The sequence below is a fragment of the Ailuropoda melanoleuca genome, chromosome 17 (assembly GCF_002007445.2).
Source record: "Ailuropoda melanoleuca isolate Jingjing chromosome 17, ASM200744v2, whole genome shotgun sequence".
Classification (NCBI taxonomy): Eukaryota; Metazoa; Chordata; class Mammalia; order Carnivora; family Ursidae; genus Ailuropoda; species Ailuropoda melanoleuca.
In genome coordinates this window covers 17411512-17424769 of record NC_048234.1, presented here as the reverse complement: position 1 = coordinate 17424769, position 13258 = coordinate 17411512, and the positions used below count along the sequence as shown (strand labels likewise).

Genomic DNA, 13258 nt, shown 5'->3' with positions numbered 1-13258 from the left:
CTGCTCTGTTCAGGCTTCAGCTCGCTCTTCCCCCTCCCCTCCCGCTCCTCTCTCTCTCTGGCGTGGAATTTTCCCTTGCTGCTCCAGGAGCCTAGCCTGGCTGTCCTCGCGAGAGCATCCGTCAGTGACCTAGAACCCTGAAGGCTCAGAAGTCCTTGATGCCCTCACGGAAGTGTTCACAGGTGATCTCCACATCACAGCCAGGCACGTCATCACAATGTAAATCACGTTATACTCCTTCCCGGCTGCGAAGTCGCAAATGTGCCTCCCAGCACATGGAGAACAGAATGCAAACACCTACTTTCGTGGTCTGGTTTGTGCCTGTTTCTCGGATTATGTCTCTCACCAACACGTGTTCCATCCAGAAGAGCGTTCTTTCTATTCTTTCCATAGACCACCCTGGCTCCCACTTCAGTATGGCACCGGGGACCCCCATTTGCCATTCTTGCCCTTTTCGCCAGCGTCAGTTCTCTCCTTGGCCAGTCTCGGACCACTGGATCCTTGCGTAGTCAGATTCCAGCGGCGACGTTGCTGGAGCCTGGCTTTGCAGAGCTGTGCCCTCCAATACTGTCACTGCCCCCCGCTGGAGACTCTGTGTCACCTGTTAGCGCTCAGCACCGTTTGAAATTCTTGTAATTACATTTAACTCTTGTCTGTTAATGTTTTACTAGGATATAACGCCAGGAGAGCAGACTGACGAACCCCAGTGCTGAGACTTCCAAGCACATGGTAGTCACTAGTTCTGACTATATTTGTTGAAGAAATAAATGAAGGAAAAACTACAACTCAGAAAGATTGTATCAGAATCCTTGCAAAGTACATCGTCTTCTCTTAGGAGCGTCCCCTGAGGGGGAGGGGAGATGGAGTCTGGGGAGCCAAGGGGAGTGGGGCCGGGCCCTCCCCACCAGTGTTTTCTGCACGGTCTTGTTCTTTAATTGACCAGCCCAGCTTTCAAAGAGTCCATGGAAGGTCGACTCTTGGCTTAATCTCCCAGCCTGAAGTCCATCCCTGTGCTCAGGGACTGAAGCAAGGTGTGCTCTCACTCTACACATTGTTTGTTTGCTTGTTTGGTATTCATGAAACTTGCAAGACTTTGAACAAACACACACATCCACACGAAAGCTACAAAGCACTTCACAAACTCTCTCCCTGAGTGAACATAGACGTTCTTCCCAGTGGCAGCAAAGTCAAAGTCCCTCTCTCGGGATCTAATTTGGAACACGCTCGTGCATCGCGGATGCTCGGGAAGTGAAAACTTCATGGTGCTTTTTGCGGTGAAGCAGGAATGAACTCAACTGGTGCTCTGGGTGCGACCACGCCCCTTGCGTGGCAGTGTGCACCCCCGAATCCTGCCGTATGCAGGAGGCAGAGACGGCCGCCTGGCCTCCGTGTGCTTAATGAAAAAGTAGCATACCTTGTCTCTGGCTTTTTCTTTTCCTCTCAGTCATGCATAAACTGAAAATGGGAAACATATAAACATGTTGCAAAAAGTCAAGCGTTTGGAAATGTCATTGCCCTGGCCGATGTGATTAGGTTTTCAAGCGTGGCTAAATGGTCCCTTCAAACTTCGTTATAACATCGCCAGTGTTCATTCTTCCTGGAGGGGGACCTCTGCCAGCTCCTCACCTTCCTCAGGGCTGGAACTTGCTGCGGGTTTTCTGGGACTTCCCTGATTACATCCAGGGTTCCAGGCAACGTACGCCTCTCCTCCCCCTCCAAACTTGTCCCAACATATATGTATGCTTTCATTTTTCAAAGCTTACTGCATACTTTCAGCCAGCCAGCTGCATTTTATATTGCAAATTGGTTTTGACTCTGGGGTTTGGAGTTTCGCTCAAGCCTGACACTAAGGGTTTAGCAAACCTGGCTTTCCAGCTCTTCTTTTTTTACCTATGTATCTGATCCATGCTGATATCCCCGCACAGACATGTAATGCTTGCTTCTGCTGGAGATCAACTCCAAGAGACGGGCTTTTAAAACGACTTTCCAAAGTCCGAATGCCTGTACCTTCTTTATTGCTTTTAGGCGGTGTTGAGTATGCACGCACAGCGCAAGAGCCGTGACTGCCGTTAGATCGTGGTAGAAGACGCTCAGGAACAGTGTTATCGTTCTCGAGTCAAAATAGCATATTCCATTGCCACTTAGCAATTTAAATTTTTCTTTTGGGTAGAATTTGGGGAANTAGGCGGTGTTGAGTATGCACGCACAGCGCAAGAGCCGTGACTGCCGTTAGATCGTGGTAGAAGACGCTCAGGAACAGTGTTATCGTTCTCGAGTCAAAATAGCATATTCCATTGCCACTTAGCAATTTAAATTTTTCTTTTGGGTAGAATTTGGGGAATTCATACAGAGAAGGAGAAGGTATTTAGATGTATTCTTGGCGAGCAGGACAAGATCCTCTCATCCCTCTGCGAGTGAGTAAGAGTTTCCTGATGTGACTGTGACAAAATTCGTCGGGTGTTTGTCACACGCTCCCGGCACAGAGCTTCTAAAAACCCTTGGAACTCCCCGAGAGTTAGAGGAGTGCCTGGATCGCTCCTGAGTTTATGCTAATGAGATGAATCTTGGTGGGTCCCCTGACAGCTTTAGGATGCCCGGGGTTATTCTCCAGAAAGAGCCACCATGTGATCAGAAGGCTGGGACTTTGAGCCAGCCCAACCTCCAGAGAAGGGAGGGAGAGCCAGAGATGAGTTCAATCACCAGTCGCTAATGATTGAATTAATCATGTCTATGTAACGAGACCCCAGTAGGCTGAATTCACCTACTGATTTTGCAGAAAGCACCCTTTCCCTCCTCACAAGACACTGGTGTCTATCTCCATCCATTAATGCAGGGGCTTGCGTCTATGGAAGGTTTAAGGGTTTTTAGTTAGGACGGTCACCATCAGGAAGACAAAGGGAGGTCAGATGATGGAGGGAATGAATGGTCTGCCTCCCACTCTGCTCTTGGGCCAGTGGGGGCTCAGTGGTAGGAAGGGGGACACAGCTGGAGGAGCCACTGGGCAGGAGACTGGGAGCAGGAACGGGTGCCTAGGGGACAGGGAGCAAAGAGGTGGAGAATGGGCCATTCTCCCCGTGTTGTGTGGAGTACATATTCGCTCTGCTTTCTTGGAACTTTAAACCCAAGCAGCTTCAGAGGCATAAAGAATAGAATCCTCATGATGAGTCCTGTAAGCAGTGATGGACGAGACACGTCTAGTGGCTTCAGGACGGTGGATGTATTGACAGATGGGACGTGGAGGGTCAGCTTTTGAGCACTTGAATTAGGGCTACTGCAATGGAGGGATTGAGTTTTTAATTTGACTTAATTTCTTTAATTTTAATTCACCTACAGTTAAGCCTAAATAGTCACATAAGGCTAGTAGCTCCCTTACTGCATGTCCAGGTCTAGAGGTTTCCGAGGTCCTAGAGAGACAGGGTGGCAGGCTGGGAATCCCAGCTTGGCACAGAGTAAACTGTGAGACCTTAGGGGGCCTGATTTCCTTTTCTGTGTTCAGTTTCTTCATCTACCAAAAAAAGGGGATAAAGAAAGCCCACCTCATGAAACTGTTTCATATACGAGTGCCAGCACATAATAGGCATTCAGTAAATATTAGACGGAAAAGTCCACAGATAATGAGTTGTAAACAACCTCCATCAGTTATGAAAGGTGAGTTTTATTGTCCTCAAAAGCAAATGCCAACTTGCATGTTATTGAATTCGTTTATGCTTTTGTCTCAAAAACCCATCTGCATATTATACTTGGAAAATAAAAATATGTTTCTCAATATAGACGCTCTAACTAAAATGACTTTCTTAGGAAGCTTCACAAGGTTAAGTGTATTATTCAATAAATACATCTTGACTCTCTCTTCAAATGAAATTATCTGGGACAAAAAGGTTTATTTTCCTAACACTTGGAGACTTTTTTTCTCATTTTTAATAATAAAAAAAGTCAAAGAGCAGTCATCAGCACAAAGAAATAGCGTGGTGTGGCGCATACAAGCTTGGGAAGTCACTTTCATAGAAAGCGTTGGTGCCAAACCGGGCGCCATGTTTACTGTTCTGTGGGCAGGAAGAGACAGTGCTTCTCAGGGCCACCTCCCCCTGCACTGAAAGATCCTGCTTGTGATTGTGATTCAGACTGGTCACCAGGAGACACAGCAGAACATAGTGTTCAACTGCTTTTTATTACAAGAGAAAAAGATTATCCTGTTATAATTATGGACTTTAGCGGGGCTGCAGCAAAGAAAAGACCATCTGCTAACCTGCCAGGATCTTGCCAATAAATTTCCATGTGTTACGGTAATGTTCTCTGCACCAGACCATATCATCCCAAATTATAAACAGCATTTCTTACCTTTTAGGAAGGGAGGCTATGCCTGGGGAAGCCATGGGAAAGGATGAATGTGAGGATTTGTGCCACACGCCCGGCCACTTCACCATCACGACAGTAAGAGTTGCCATCTTGCGAGTGCCCTTGGTGGGCCTGGCCACGTGCTGTGAGCTTGACCATCAGCCTTCGGAGAGTACCCTTGTGCTGACTCTTGGGTGTCTGAGAACTGGGGGCTCAGGGCTAGTTGTTGCCAGAATTTCGAGTCACACCCACGTTCTCTATCTCCCAGAGAACTGACAACTGACCCCTTTTCCGATGGATGACATTGAAGAGCAGTGACCCTGCATTTTGAAGGGTGTCTATCCTAAGAAAACAAAGAGTATACAAGATGAAAAATTAGTTTGTGTCAAAAATGAAAAAAATCATAAAATATGAGAAAAATCATTAAAAAAATGAAATTTATAAATTCTGAAAAAGTTTTTCTAGTAAAATAAAGTGCAGCTGTCGCTGTGCTCTGGGCACTGTGCAATGGAGTTTGATAGGAACTCAGTAATGTATATAACACCACATGAGGGAAGTAATGTATATAAGACCACTGTGCAATGGAGTTTGATAGGAACTCATTAAGGTATATAAGACCACATGAGGGAAGCTCTAGGATCATCCTGTTCATAGATGAGGGGACAGAGCCCACAGGCACGGTCAGCGACTTGTCCAGAGTCCCACAGCTAGTAATAACGGGGGAGCTGAGACTCAGAGACAGCATCCCTACTAGCATAACAAGCATAGCTAATAGTCACGCGCAGGCTGCTGGATCTGGTAGGGTCTTCACAGGGCTCTCGCCTTGGACCTTAAGGTGCTTTTTGTCAAAGTATTATTAAGTAACTTATTTGGAATATTCTTCAAAAGAGGATTTAAATTTTTTAAAAAAATTTTTGAGAGAGAGAGAGAGAGATTGAGCATGCATGAATGGGGGTGAGGAGGCAGAGGGGCGGGCTAGGGGGAGAATCTTAAGCAGGTTCCAAGCCCAGCGTGGAGCCCGACACAGGACTTGATTTCACGACCCTGTGATTATGACCTAAACTGAAATCAAGAGTTGGATGCCCAACCTACTGATCTACCCAGACCCTTCAAAAGGGTATTTTATAGAAAGAGGACAGGTCTGCCCAGGTCAAAGCTAAAAAAGACCAAGAGTGCCTCTCCGTACCATGGACCATGTCCCCTTCCAGCAACAGCTGGCCTTGCCATCTTGGACCCTGAGGGACACAGAAGCAGCCCATGAACTTCACAGACAGCCATGAACTTGGCCTCTCTAAGAGGCCCCCCAGGAGTTGTCCCTCCTAGGTCAGTCAAGAGGGCTGCCCTCTCCTTCCTCCCTTGGAACCCTGGTTTGTTCTTTTCCTCCAGGGTACTTATATATGTCGCTGATTGCACCTAGCTCCTAGTGTCAGTTGCTGAGAGCTGAATCAAGCCGTGGCTGCCTTCTGGCATGCAGAAGTCTGTGGGTACTTTCGGGAACTGATCTGGCCCCTGATACCCTGACTTTTTTCTCCCTCCCTATTTATCTTCCAGTCTTTTAAAAATCTTGATGGTGTTTGTCTTTTTGTAAGCAGACTCGAATCGTTATTTGAATGAGGCTAGTTATAAATATTTAAAATGTTCTTTTTTTGTTTTACATAGGCATGGGTGTCTGATTTTCTTTCTCTTTTCCTGTTACTGGGTTGTTTCCGCCTTGGACACAGAGTGTATGGAACACATGCTAAGATGTCACCATGCAGTTCTGCTAAGTTTGGCATACTTCCTGGCCTCTGGCTCTAGAAGGAGGCTTGTTCACCTGGCCCTGACCTGTTTCACACAGGCCAGGACACACCCTGAACACCTGTGAGTCCAGTGTGCTTTTCACACTCTTATATTTTTCAGAATAATTTGAGGATGGGTATTATCTCTTCTTCACATGTTTGGTTGAATTCACCTGGGAAGCCATCTGGTCCCACACTTCCGCTTGTTGAGGGGTTTTTGATTACGGCTCCAGTTTTGTTCTGAGTAATCAATCTGTTCAGAGCTCCTGCTTCTTCCTGATTCAGTCTTGAAGGTTGTATGTTACTAGGAATTTATCGGTTTCTTCTAGGTTGTCTATTTGTTGGCATGAAGTTGATGGGCTATATTTCTGTGGTACTGGTTGTAACTTCTTTTTTTTTTTTATTTCTGATTTTATTTATTTGGGTCCTTTCTTATTTTTTTCCTGATCTAACTAAAGGTTTGTTAATTTTGTTTACCTTTTTAAAAAAACCAGCTCTTAGTTTCCTTGATCTTTTCCATTGTTTTTTAAAAATTTTTTATTTAAATTCAATTTAGTTAACATATAGTGTACTATTAGTTTCAGGGGTAGAGTTTAGTGATTCATCAGTTGCATATAACACCCAGTGCTCATTACATCACGTGTCCTCCTTGATGACCATCACCCAGTTACCCCATCCCCCCACCCACCTCCCCTCCAACACCCCTCAGGGTGTTTCCTAGAGTTCTCTTGTTTTTTTAGTCTCTGTTTCTTTTCTGATCTTTATTATTTCCTTTCCTCTACCAACTTTAGGCTTTGTTTGTCCTTCTTTCACTAGTTCCTTTAAATATAAAGTTAGATTGTTTATTTGAGATTTTTTTTGTTTCTTAAGGTAGGCCTCTATCACTATGAACTTCCCTCTTAGGACAGCTTTTGCTGCAACCCAAAGATTTTGGAACATTGTATTTCCATTTCCATTTGTCTCCAGGTATTTTTTGGTTTCCTTTTTGATTTCTTTATTGACCCATTGGCTGCTTGATAGCATGTTATTTAGTTTCTGTTTGTGTTTCTTTCCTTGTTTTTTTCTTGTGGTTGATTTCTAATTTCATACCATTGTGGCTGAAAAAGATACTTGATGTGATTTCAGTCTTCTTAAATTTATTGAGACTTGCTTTGTAGCCTAGCATGTGACCTATCCTGAAGAGTGTTCCATCTGCACTTGAGAAGAATGTGTATTCTGCTGCTTTTGGATGGAATGTTCTAAATGTATCTGTTAAGTCCATGTGGTCCAGGGTGTCCTTTGAGGCTGATGTTTCCTTATTGATTTTCTGTCTGAATGATCTGTCCATTGATGTAAGTGGGGTGTTAAAGTTCCCTACTATTATTGTAGTTGTCTTCTTCTCCCTTCATTTCTGTTAATGTTTGCTCTCTATATTCAGGTGCTGCTATGTTGAGTGCACGAATGTTTACAAATGCTGTGTCCTCTTACAGGATTGTAAGAGGACTTTATCATGATGCAGTGCCCTTCTGTATCTTTTGTTACCATCTTTATTTTAAAGTCTCTTTTGTCTGATGTAAGTATAACCACCCTAGCTCTACTCCCCACCTCTTACTTGGACCTGGATATCATTTTCCAGGCCTCTTGCCAAGCAACGGTTGAAGAGATCGGTCAAATCCATACCACCACAGAGATGCCATTTATTGCCACAGGTGCACAAAACAAATAACCCAACATCACACACAAAAGAAAACAACAACCACAATATCCTTTGTATCTTCTCAGACTGCTCCACAGAAGAGTCACTGAATGCCTGACAAGGCAAACAGGCCAATCTCACGAATATAAATGCAAACTCCTAAAAATATATGTATAATCTACATGCTTCAATGTATAATATGTGACAGGCACAGATTAGAAACAGAGCCTTGAAAGTCCAGTGTGCTGCTCTAGCCGTCTTTGTCTTGACGGGCCTGGCCAGCATGAGGCAGGGGAAAGAGGTGTAACAACCGGAAAGAGGAAGNTAGAAAGAGGACAGGTCTGCCCAGGTCAAAGCTAAAAAAGACCAAGAGTGCCTCTCCGTACCATGGACCACGTCCCCTTCCAGCAACAGCTGGCCTTGCCATCTTGGACCCTGAGGGACACAGAAGCAGCCCATGAACTTCACAGACAGCCATGAACTTGGCCTCTCTAAGAGGCCCCCCAGGAGTTGTCCCTCCTAGGTCAGTCAAGAGGGCTGCCCTCTCCTTCCTCCCTTGGAACCCTGGTTTGTTCTTTTCCTCCAGGGTACTTATTTATGTCGCTGATTGCACCTAGCTCCTAGTGTCAGTTGCTGAGAGCTGAATCAAGCCGTGGCTGCCTTCTGGCATGCAGAAGTCTGTGGGTACTTTCGGGAACTGATCTGGCCCCTGATACCCTGACTTTTTTCTCCCTCCCTATTTATCTTCCAGTCTTTTAAAAATCTTGATGGTGTTTGTCTTTTTGTAAGCAGACTCGAATCGTTATTTGAATGAGGCTAGTTATAAATATTTAAAATGTTCTTTTTTTGTTTTACATAGGCATGGGTGTCTGATTTTCTTTCTCTTTTCCTGTTACTGGGTTGTTTCCGCCTTGGACACAGAGTGTATGGAACACATGCTAAGATGTCACCATGCAGTTCTGCTAAGTTTGGCATACTTCCTGGCCTCTGGCTCTAGAAGGAGGCTTGTTCACCTGGCCCTGACCTGTTTCACACAGGCCAGGACACACCCTGAACACCTGTGAGTCCAGTGTGCTTTTCACACTCTTATATTTTTCAGAATAATTTGAGGATGGGTATTATCTCTTCTTCACATGTTTGGTTGAATTCACCTGGGAAGCCATCTGGTCCCACACTTCCGCTTGTTGAGGGGTTTTTGATTACGGCTCCAGTTTTGTTCTGAGTAATCAATCTGTTCAGAGCTCCTGCTTCTTCCTGATTCAGTCTTGAAGGTTGTATGTTACTAGGAATTTATCGGTTTCTTCTAGGTTGTCTATTTGTTGGCATGAAGTTGATGGGCTATATTTCTGTGGTACTGGTTGTAACTTCTTTTTTTTTTATTTCTGATTTTATTTATTTGGGTCCTTTCTTATTTTTTCCTGATCTAACTAAAGGTTTGTTAATTTTGTTTACCTTTTTAAAAAAACCAGCTCTTAGTTTCCTTGATCTTTTCCATTGTTTTTTAAAAATTTTTTATTTAAATTCAATTTAGTTAACATACAGTGTACTATTAGTTTCAGGGGTAGAGTTTAGTGATTCATCAGTTGCATATAACACCCAGTGCTCATTACATCACGTGTCCTCCTTGATGACCATCACCCAGTTACCCCATCCCCCCCCCACCTCCCCTCCAACACCCCTCAGGGTGTTTCCTAGAGTTCTCTTGTTTTTTTAGTCTCTGTTTCTTTTCTGATCTTTATTATTTCCTTTCCTCTACCAACTTTAGGCTTTGTTTGTCCTTCTTTCACTAGTTCCTTTAAATATAAAGTTAGATTGTTTATTTGAGATTTTTTTTGTTTCTTAAGGTAGGCCTCTATCACTATGAACTTCCCTCTTAGGATGGCTTTTGCTGCAACCCAAAGATTTTGGAACATTGTATTTCCATTTCCATTTGTCTCCAGGTATTTTTTGGTTTCCTTTTTGATTTCTTTATCGACCCATTGGCTGCTTGATAGCATGTTATTTAGTTTCTGTTTGTGTTTCTTTCCTTGTTTTTTTCTTGTGGTTGATTTCTAATTTCATACCATTGTGGCTGAAAAAGATACTTGATGTGATTTCAGTCTTCTTAAATTTATTGAGACTTGCTTTGTAGCCCTAGCATGTGACCTATCCTGAAGAGTGTTCCATCTGCACTTGAGAAGAATGTGTATTCTGCTGCTTTTGGATGGAATGTTCTAAATGTATCTGTTAAGTCCATGTGGTCCAGGGTGTCCTTTGAGGCTGATGTTTCCTTATTGATTTTCTGTCTGAATGATCTGTCCATTGATGTAAGTGGGGTGTTAAAGTTCCCTACTATTATTGTAGTTGTCTTCTTCTCCCTTCATTTCTGTTAATGTTTGCTCTCTATATTCAGGTGCTGCTATGTTGAGTGCACGAATGTTTACAAATGCTGTGTCCTCTTACAGGATTGTAAGAGGACTTTATCATGATGCAGTGCCCTTCTGTATCTTTTGTTACCATCTTTATTTTAAAGTCTCTTTTGTCTGATGTAAGTATAACCACCCTAGCTCTACTCCCCACCTCTTACTTGGACCTGGATATCATTTTCCAGGCCTCTTGCCAAGCAACGGTTGAAGAGATCGGTCAAATCCATACCACCACAGAGATGCCATTTATTGCCACAGGTGCACAAAACAAATAACCCAACATCACATACAAAAGAAAACAACAACCACAATATCCTTTGTATCTTCTCAGACTGCTCCACAGAAGAGTCACTGAATGCCTGACAAGGCAAACAGGCCAATCTCACGAATATAAATGCAAACTCCTAAAAATATATGTATAATCTACATGCTTCAATGTATAATATGTGACAGGCACAGATTAGAAACAGAGCCTTGAAAGTCCAGTGTGCTGCTCTAGCCGGCTTTGTCTTGACGGGCCTGGCCAGCATGAGGCAGGGGAAAGAGGTGTAACAACCGGAAAGAGGAACAAAGCCAAAGCCGTTATTTGCAGACGATGCGTCATCGATAAGGAAAATGTAAGAGAAAATAGAGACAGACGTGTAATCACACAAGATTGGTATTTTCATAATAGATGAGATTTATGCCAATCAGAAAGAAAGAGACAACAGTCCTAGTCTACTGTGTCTTCAATAACAGAATACCACAGACGGGGAGGGTCATAAGCAGCAGAAATCTATTTCTCACATTCTGGAGGCTGGAAGTCCAAAGTCAAGACACACGCGGATTTGGGGTCTGGTGAGGGCTTGCTTCCTAGCTGATGGACAACGATCTTCTCCCTGCGTCCTCACGTGGTAGAAAGAGCAAGGGAGGGATGCCTGGGGGCTTAGGCAGTTAAGCCTCCGACTCTTGGTTTCGGCTCAGGTCATGATTTCATGGGTTGTGAGATTGAGGCCCACAGCAGGCTCTGTGCTCAGTGGGGAGTCTGCTGGAGAATCTCTCTCTCCTTCTGCCTCTGCCCCTGCCCCTCCCCCTACTCTCACTCTCTCTCTAAAATAAATAAACAAAAACAATTTAAAAAAACCCCTCCCTCCACTTGCTCTGTTTCTCTCTCAAATAAATAAATAAAATCTTAAAAAAAAACAAAGAAAGAAAGAGCAAGGGAGCCTTCCAGGTCTAATTTTATAAGGATACTAATCCGATCATGGGGGCCCCCTCCTTGTGACATCATCACCATCAAAGACCCCACCTCCTAATATCCCATGTTATGGGCTAGGTTTCAACATATGAATAAGGAAGGCAATGGCACACAAACCTTCAGTCTATAGCCACAGTCAAATTTTATTTTATTTTATTTTTTTCTTTTCTTTTTTAAAAATAATTTTTATTATGTCATGTCACCAATTTTATTTTATTTTGTTTTTTTAAAAGATTTTATTTATTTGTCAGAGAGAGGGGGAGATAGAGTGAGCACAAGCAGGGGGAGTGGCAGGCAGAGGCAGAAACAGACTCCTGGCTGAGCAGGGATCCCGATGTGGGACTCGATCCCAGGACCCAGGGATCATGACCTGAGCCGAAGGCAGATGCTTAACCAACTGAGCCACCCAGGTGTCCCACAACAGTGCAATTTGAAAAACTGGGCCAAGAAAGGGATAATTCATGGAAAAGAAATCCTGAAAGATCAATGAATATACGAAAGAGGCTCAACTTCCCTAAAAATCCTGACATGTAAATAATAAATGAAATCATTCAGACCCATCAGATTGGAAAAATTACCAGGTGTGATCATTCCAGTGTCGACAGGTGTGGAATTACAAGGACTATTACCGTGGAGAGATTTAGCCAGTGACCCACAAATGCAGTACTAGGTTTATTTTAGAGAATTTGGGAAATGATCACACTGAGTCGTAACTAAGGTGCCTAACTAAGGCATTGTTTATAAAGAGCAAAAATTGAAAACCCCCTAGTTGTCCCCCTGTAAGGAATTGGATAAATAAATAGTTATATATTCATACAACGAATAATGTTAATCAGAAGGATGGACATGCTAAGCAGTAGGTATGAGCACAAACCAATCTTGAAAACACTTGTTGGATGAGAAAAGGAAATCATTGTGAAATATTGTTAAAATCGTGAGACACATATGCAGTGTTATAAATTATGGACACAATCGAGAGGTAAAGGTATAAGCACAAGGATCTGATCAGTCCCCATGCACTTCAGGAGAGGGGCAGCTTCTGGTGAGGAAGGAGTGTGGGGTCTACACCCTCCTTCGCCTCTTGGGGCAGGGAGGGGTCAGGAGGAGGACAGGGAGGGAGGTGGTGGGGGTGGGAAGAGGGCACACAGATGTGGGGCTGCGGGGCTCCCCGACGCGGTGCCCCCTTGCCCAGGCAGAAGGAGGGGAAGCTGGATTGCAGGCTGACACCTGCTTCTGCAGCTTTACCGGCTGGTTCTCGGACAAGACCTCAGAAGCTCAAGTGTGTAAAGTGCATGGCTTTCCTTAAGCCTCGCAGTGTTTGCTAGGCTAAGCTCGCCCATGGCTTCTTTCCCTCTTGCTGCTGAATCTCGGCCAGATTCTGGTTTGGTGCTTTTGCTCAGGAAGGGAAGACATGGTCCCCAGTCTTGGAGGAACACAGCACCCAAATAAGAAAGGAGGATTAAAAGAGAAAGACGTAGCTTATCACCCAACCAACTAGCCCCTCATCAAAGTCACTGGCTATGAGGAAATGTGGGGGTTTTGTTTGTTTTATTTGGTTTGGATTCCATTGGATGGCTGCCGCAGAGATACGCAGAGTTTACATAGCCAATTCGATGACACCTCCATCTCCTTTATCCTGACCGAGTTGCGTTTCCACGTGGCGCCGCAGAAAGCACCGAGATCTGCCCTGCAATCCCTGGCTGGGGCACTGGTGCAGGAAATGTTCCCATCTCCCCCCTGACTCCCGTGAATGGCTGTGAGCCTTGCCATGCGTGGCTTGGTTGGGCACTTTGGGGTGCTTGCAAATACCTGACAATAACTGGAGCTT

The 13258-nt window shown here is 44.3% G+C and overlaps 1 long non-coding RNA gene across 2 annotated transcripts in view; it reads right to left on the bottom strand.

The window, feature by feature from the left end:
- The window catches only part of LOC109489602, a 203486-nt gene that overhangs the window by 10392 nt on the left and 179836 nt on the right, over positions 1-13258 (bottom strand). For both annotated transcript variants that reach the window (XR_004621641.1, XR_002142637.2), the window contains exon 6: positions 4339-4678. This is a non-coding gene — a long non-coding RNA (uncharacterized LOC109489602). The remainder of the gene's footprint in view (positions 1-4338; positions 4679-13258) is intronic.